Below are 7,772 nucleotides of genomic sequence, written 5' to 3'. Positions count from 1 at the left end.
ATGCGGAGGCCGGCCGGGGGGTCCGGGGCCCAGCATGGAGGCCGAGGCGGCTCCGGCAGCGGGCTACGCGGTCATGGGCGCGGCCAGGGACAACCAGGGCCAGGGAGTGCGCGGCGGCAAGGCAGAGGACAGGGAGTGGATTCCTGTCACCAATCTGGGCCGCCTGGTGAAGGACGTGAAGATCAAGTCCCTGGAGGAGAGCTACCTGTTCTCGCTGCCCATCAAGGAGTCTGAAATCATCCACTTCTTCCTGGGTGCTTCCCTCAAGGAGGAGGTGCTGAAGATCATGCCGGTGCAGAAGCAGATGCGTGCCAGCCAGCGCATCCGCTTCAAGGCCTTCATCGCCATCGGGGCTACCAGGCCACGTGGACCTGGGTGTCAAGTGCTCCAAGAAGGTGGCAACGGCCATCCGGGGCGCCACCATCCTGCCAAACTGTCCATCGCGCCCAGGCTACTGGGGCAGCAAGATCGGCAAGCCCCACACCGTGCCCTGCAAGGTGACGGAGCGCTGCGGCTCCATACTGGTGCGTCTCATCCCTGCACCCTGTGGCACTGGCATCGTGTCGGTACCGGTGCCCAAGAAGCTGCTCATGATGGCTGGTATTGACAACTGCTACACTTCGACCCGCGGGTGCACCGCCACCCTCGGCAACTTCGCCAAGGACACCTTTGATGCCATCTCCAAAACTTACAACTACCTGACTCCCGACCTCTGGAAGGAGACTGTATTCACCAAGTCTCCATACCAGGAATTCACGGACCACCTGGTGAAGACGCACACCAGTGTGTCCGTGCAGAGGACCCAGGCCCCCGCTGTGGCTACCACCTAATTTTGTACACAAGGAAAATAAAGCAATTTGAACTGAAAAAAAAAATCCCACTCATGAATCAAAATGGGTGTCATCACCTTAATGTTAGCAAAGACTCACAAGGCATACCCTGAAAAAGAAAGCTTTCCTTACCAAATTTTGCTACCAATGCTGGATACCCATATGGAGAACACCGAAACCTGCCCCCGCCCCAAATGCTCCAAACTCTAACTCTATACAAACACCCATAATGGATCAAAAGCACAAATGTAAATCCTAAAAACTATGAAATCCTAAAACTATGCAACTGCAAGAAGAAAATACAGTGAAGACACTTCAAAATGTCAATATGTGTGATCAATTTTGGATAACATGCCTAAGGCATAAGTAATGACAGCAAAAGTACACAGGGGGATTAAATAAGACTATGAAACCATACAGGAAATAGTGGATTGGACCACTACAAGGATGTGAGAAAATATTTTTAAACTATTTATGTGAGTGAGGATTTGCATAAGAAAATACAAAATACTCAAGCAAAAGATGCACACACTATTTGTTTTATTTGTTTGTTTCTCTGTTAGAGTAAATACGCGGGGGCTAATCTTCCACCCGTGGTGCTGATTCTGACCCAGCTCCCTGTTTATGGCCTGGAAAGCAGCAAGGGCCTTTGGGCTCATTAACATTTGTGGGAGACTGGGAAGGAAGTATGGCCCCTTGATTCAAACCAGCCATTGTGGCTATTTCATAAGTGATCCAAATGAGGGAAGATTTCTCTGTCTCTCCACTTGTGTTTTGTTAACTGTACTTTTCTAATGGCATGAAATAGAATAAGCAGAATGAATCATTTTCTAAATAAAAATTTGGAGTTACTTGTGGCAAAGAATGTTTTTTTCCATTTTTATTTATTTTATTTTATTTTATTTTTTATTCATTGATTACATTGTATTATGTGATACAGTTTCTTTGGAACTGGGAATCACCTCACCCCTCCCCCTGCCCTCCCCCCATGTGGAATATTCCACCTTGTTGCATATCCACTGATCAAGTACAGTTGAGATTCCCTCTTTGCAAGCATAAACTAAACATAGAGTCCAACATCTTATAGTCCAGTCTAGTTCCTCAGCTGTAGTCATTCAGAAATGCAAATCAAATCTCAATGAGGGCTGCACATTTGGTGCAGTGATTAAATGTCACTTGGACACTCATGTCCCATATCAGAATTCCAGGTTAAAGTCTTGAGTTTGCTTTTGATTTCAGGCTCTTTCATTAGGCTATCATGCCACTTTATTTACATCCACTGGTAGTCAAAAAAATGTGGTGTGTTATGAAGAGATATCAATTAGGCTAAGAGACAGTTAAGGTCTCTAGCCTCTGATGAAGTCACCTTTTAAAATATAAAACCTTGCTACCCCCCCATTTCTGACCCTCCCAAGAACATGTTCTCCCTAGCTTCACCCCCAATCCCATTGAGGGAGAACAACAAGACAGAATCAACATATTAATTCTCATCTCTTAGGGTAGTTGTCATGACAAAAGCAAGGAGACAGCCTATACCAATCCCATTTCTGAGTTACTACTGAAGAGATGGTTCCTGTGATTTCAGTCTTATCACTAGAATGGGAGGAGGAAGTCACCAGTCACACCCTTCTGGTATCCTTTGGTGCTGGACAACGTGCCACACTGCTGCCCATTGTGAATGACTTTTTTTCTGCCCATGAGTGAGACTCATTTGCTTTCTCTTTGCATGAGATGGTGCATAAAAGGCACCACTTAGAACATTCCTGGGGCCTTTCCTTCCTCGGAGGTCCCTCCTGTCACTATGACAGGAAACCTCTTTTTCACTCTTAAATCAATGTTGCTTTGCACACTGAAATTGTCCACATGAAACCTCTTTGATGTGAGACAAGAAAGGAGTTAACTGTATTCTTTTCATGTCAGATTTCCCACAGCATTGTCAAGGGAAAGCAACTGAAATACATGGTGAAGGGAATATATCATCAGAAGTATGTAAATTTCTTAGCTATGTCTTTGGTGATTTGGGTGAGTGTTCAAGGAGGTTACACTTTTCTCTGGATCGGATGCTCTGATGTACCAAAAAAGTTCTGTGGGAATCTGGAAATTTTTCTAGAAGGCAGGACAAATTAATTGAAATTGGCAGAGCTGCAGCAGTGAGAATGGGAGGAGAGAAACCTTTGATTAATTTTGTGATATGGAGGAGAAGTCAGCCTGGGGATATGTGCAGAAAAGGCATGCTCAGGGAGTAGTGCTGTGTCATTGTTGGTACACAGGTGCCCACAACACAGTCACAAATCTCTCTGTGATGTCATAAAGATGCTCAGCCAGGTGTGTTCTATGGTCACCATGGAGACCTCTCCACACACATGGGCCTCAGACATTGAACTCCCAAGCTCCCTCATCAAGCCAGACTTCAGGGCTCTCCTGCCATGCAACTTCATTAAACCTCACAAGGACTCCTGGGTCTATGACCTTTGGTCTTTGGGAAGTGCAGTTCTAAATAGAATCCCTTCAGATGAGTGAATGCATCTTGCATGTTTTCAGCATGCAACACAAGCTGTGACTGCAGTCCTTGTGCCCCGGAGATATCTGAGTCCCTATTCTGTGCTTCTGTCTTTGTTGTGCTGGAACTGGGATACAACATGCCTGTGTGTTGAAAGTTGATGAAATCTATCCCAGAAATGAGGCCCCGGCAGACTCTTTGAAGCTCAGGAGTCTTTATTCCTCAATGAACACTGACCAGTGGACTGTCCCATTCCACCACACGTGGAACAGGGGAGCAGCCTGATCAGACATCCTCAGGGATTCTTCAACAGTGATCATCCAGTCACCTGGGAGAGCACTGGGATAAGGTGTGAATCATCCAATCAACCAAGCTTACATCAGAGCATAATACAAATGATACAATCAACTGAAGAGGCATGGGACAGATGCCCAGTTCAAGCATCATTAACTTTAAGCCATCCAATCAGAAGGATTCACGTCCCACTTAGTAACAAACAGCAGAACCAGGCAAACAGAAGCTTTCAATCTGTTTACAGAAAACAATGTAGTTATAGAATATTAGGGATAGTCAACACTACGCTTCTGAAAATAAAGTGGATTAAAATTAGGTCTTTGAAAAATCTGATAAAGGCGAGGAAGAGAGTTGTATAAATGTTATCAGGAAATGAGAGAAGGGTCATGTTCTTTTTGGAAATATATAAATTGAATGCATACTTTATTTATGAAGAAATGTGTTCTTTACAATAAAAAATGTTAAAATGACATACTATATTTAACCAAGAATTTTTTCAAGATATGCCTTTCTATGTTTCAGGAAGGAGCAAAAAGCAACACAGCTCACAAGGAATACATTCTACAGAAGCCGTACTACATGCACCAGAAAGTTAGTTCTAAATTTATTAAATTCTGCTTCCTCAGTTAAGATGGTAATAGACTCTATTGGAAGTAAAGCCTCATTGTGGTTTGAAGTAAAACCTGAGATTTGAAATATGCCTTTACAGAAGCGGTTCTGAGAAGGGCGTCTGAGCAATATATGGCATCTGTGATAATAAATAAGAGCACTGAGATCTAACAAGTGATGTCAGTAAGGGCTGCTCAGGCTTTTCAGAAGGAGTGCGATCAGTGTTGGCCATGCACAGTAACATGGGAATCCCAGTCTTCAGAGAAGTGACTCACAGAGCAGATCTTTCCATGGGCTTAGCTCTATAAGTGTGCTACTCCTAGGATTCTTTGTAGCTTTGAACTCAAGTAGCAGAGGTCAATAACTCACTTATGGGAACTGATAAAGTGTAATGTAGCATTTTGACGGGACTAGACTGCAGTAATTTTCCCAATAAAGCATTTCCTGTGTGAGCGTTTGGAATTATTTCATACCAAAAAAATATTACATCTGTTCTAGTGATACAATTTCATTTATCACAAGATACAGAAAAATGATGAACTATTTTTTAAGTCAAAATGTTAGATACACAAAATCAATGTAGCATATATTAAAGTAAGCTTATTTTCATGCAAATAAATACCCTCAGAAGATAATGTGCCTGAAAGCCCAGTGTACTCCCATTACAGTTATGAAGCAGCCTGCTATTTACACAAATCAGGACTATCAAGGCAACCTCCCTCCTGTTGTCACCATGTAACTTAAGGATGCTCTCACTGGACTTGAGGTGATGGTGAAGATCACCAGCTCTCCATGGTGAATCATGCAATACAGAGATTGCACAGCCCTGCACTAACTCTCCTCAAAGAAATACTGTTTGTCTTTTAAAAACATTTGCTAATGTCTCTCATTTCACTGATAAGTACCATCCAATAGAACTTGCTGCTATCCTCAGCATATTTGTTTTGCCTGTTTTCCAGTGTGTATGTCACCAGCCACACACAGTCATCGACTACTTGTACTGTGAATGTAACTGAAGAACACATACCTAAATGTTTCCTTTTATATGAATAATATTCACATTAAATTTGTCACATATTATGGCTTCTAAAAAAAGTAAAACCCTGGATTTATACTTTTGGGATGATACAGTATGGAATTTCAAATGCCATGAACAAATTGTCTAACACTTCACCTTAAAAAAAAATGTGTATAAATTTGATTTTCTTACAGTGCTTATAATCTTCAATATTACTTGTTCAACTAATTTTATACATTTTAAAAATATTAAATGACATGCTTGATAATGATCACAATCTCAGTACTTAAATTTTAATTAAGTTATACAGAATCGATAGGAAAAAAATTCCAAAACAGTGAACCAATTCATAGACAACATGAGATTATTAAATCTCACAACTAATTAATAATATTAATTTATGTCATCAAATATAATGTGAATCATGTATTATGTATGCATTTATTGTTTCTCTGTCTACTTCCAAAATAGCAATTAAATATTTTCACATATAGCAACTAAGATAAGACATGAAACAAAAATATTCATAGAGTGTGAGATTAGATCCTATTTCTCCTTCCAAAGTTTCATAGACAATCAGAAGATGTACTATTCAACTTAGACTTATACATACAAAAATACTCATCATTCATTGAATCCTCTATATATTTTTATAAAGATTTATTTATTTTTATTGCAAAATCAGATATACAGAGAGGAGGAGAGGCAGAGAGGAAGATCTTCTGTCAGATGATTCTCTCCCCAAGTGGTTGAGCCAATCTGAAGCCAGGAGCCAGGAGTGTCTTCCGGGTCACCCACATAGGTGCAGGGTCCCAAAGCTTTGGCCTGTCCTCGACTGCTTTCCCAGATGACAAGCTGGATGGGAAGTGGGGCTGCCAGGATTAGAACCAGTGCAAATATGAGATCCTGAAGTGTTCAAGGCAAGGACTTTAACCACTATGCTGTCGCGCTGGGCCCATAGTGGAAAATCTTGATAATTAAATTAATGAACCAATAGAAAGAAGCTCAGAATTTGAAGATATTCCTTGTCACAGTGGGGAGACAATCAAAAACCTGGAAGCAGAGCTAGGTCATAAAAAAAAAAAAAAGAATTAAGAGACATGATTAAAAGGCAAAATATAAGTTATAGGCATCCCAGAAGGTACATAAAGAGAAGCTGGGTTTAAAGGAGTATTCAATTAAATGCTTAATGAAGATTTCCCTAATATGGAGAAATAATTGTGAAAAAATAATATACAGCATGTGCTAAGAACTCCCAAATTGGTTGACCAAAAGCAATTTTATGCACGACAAATGATAATCAAGCTCTCTTTATTAAAATATAAGGATAAGATGCCTAAATGTGCACATGAAAAAAAATGAATTTATATATAGAGGAACCACAATTGGACTCATAGCTAACCCCTCACAGGAAACTCAACAAACCAGAAGAGAATGGAGTGACATATTCTAGATTCTAAAAGGCAAAACATTTTTCACCCAGTATAACAGATCCAGTAAAACTCTCTTTGAAAATTAAATAAACTTCTGGGCCTGGCACAATAGTGTAGTGTTTAAGATCCTTGCCTTGCATGTGCTGGGAACCCCTATGGTCATCAGTTCTAATCCCGGTGGTCCTGATTCCCATCCAGCTCTCTGCTTGTGGCCAAGGCAGCAGTTGAGAATGGCCAGTATCCTTGGGACCCTGCACCTGCGTGGGAGACCTGGAAGAAGCTCCTGGCTTTTGGCTTTCGATTGGCTCAGCTCCAGCACTTGCGGCTGCTTGGGGAGTCAATCATCGGACTGAAGATCTTCCTCTCTGTCTCTACCCCTATATGCATATACACCTTTACAATAAAAATAAATAAATCTTTTTTTAAAAAAGAAAATTAAACTTCTTAAATAGCAAATAAAATGTAAAAGAATTCACCTCATCCAAACATTCCCTAGAAATAATACTGAAAGATGTTCTTCTGACAGAAAAGGAAAAACAACTACCAAAACCAAAGTTAAATGTGGAGTGCATCACGGAAAAAGGAAAACAAAAGACAAAATCAAAGAACAACCCAATTCTGAAATGACAGGTAAAATTACCACCTATCCGTAATATCCTTGAATGTAAATGGCTTAAACGCATCTATAAAATGTCACAGATTAATGGACTGGATCAAAAAACAAGACCCATCTATCTGTTCCTTACAGGAAACACATCTCACCAACAAAGATCAGCAGAAACTGAAAGCGAAGGGATAGAGAAATATATTCCAAGTTAGTGGAAAGGAATTGTGTAGCCATCATCAGATAATGTAGACTTTGACCTGAGAAACATTAAAAGAAATGAAGAAAGACACCACATAGTCATCAAAGGATCCAATCAGCAAGGAGAGATCACCACGGTAGATGTATATGCACCAAATGCCAACGCAGCTTGCTCTGTGAAACAAATATTATGGATTTAAAAGGAGAAATAAACTCCAATACAATAATAGTTGGGGACCTTAACATCCACTAATATCACTGGATAGATAGAGGAAACTGAAAC

At 40.8% G+C, this 7,772-nt stretch overlaps 1 pseudogene across 1 annotated transcript; it reads left to right on the top strand.

The window, feature by feature from the left end:
• Positions 1 to 875, top strand: LOC101519488 (small ribosomal subunit protein uS5-like; annotated as a pseudogene). The gene has a single exon (XR_009246356.1). The product of XR_009246356.1 is annotated as a small ribosomal subunit protein uS5-like (transcript).
• Positions 876 to 7,772: the final 6,897 nt, after the last annotated feature.

Source organism: Ochotona princeps, chromosome 11, assembly GCF_030435755.1.
Source record: "Ochotona princeps isolate mOchPri1 chromosome 11, mOchPri1.hap1, whole genome shotgun sequence".
NCBI classification, from domain to species: domain Eukaryota; kingdom Metazoa; phylum Chordata; class Mammalia; order Lagomorpha; family Ochotonidae; genus Ochotona; species Ochotona princeps.
The sequence above is the reverse complement of the archived record's forward strand: the minus strand, read 5'-3'. Positions and strand labels throughout refer to the sequence as shown.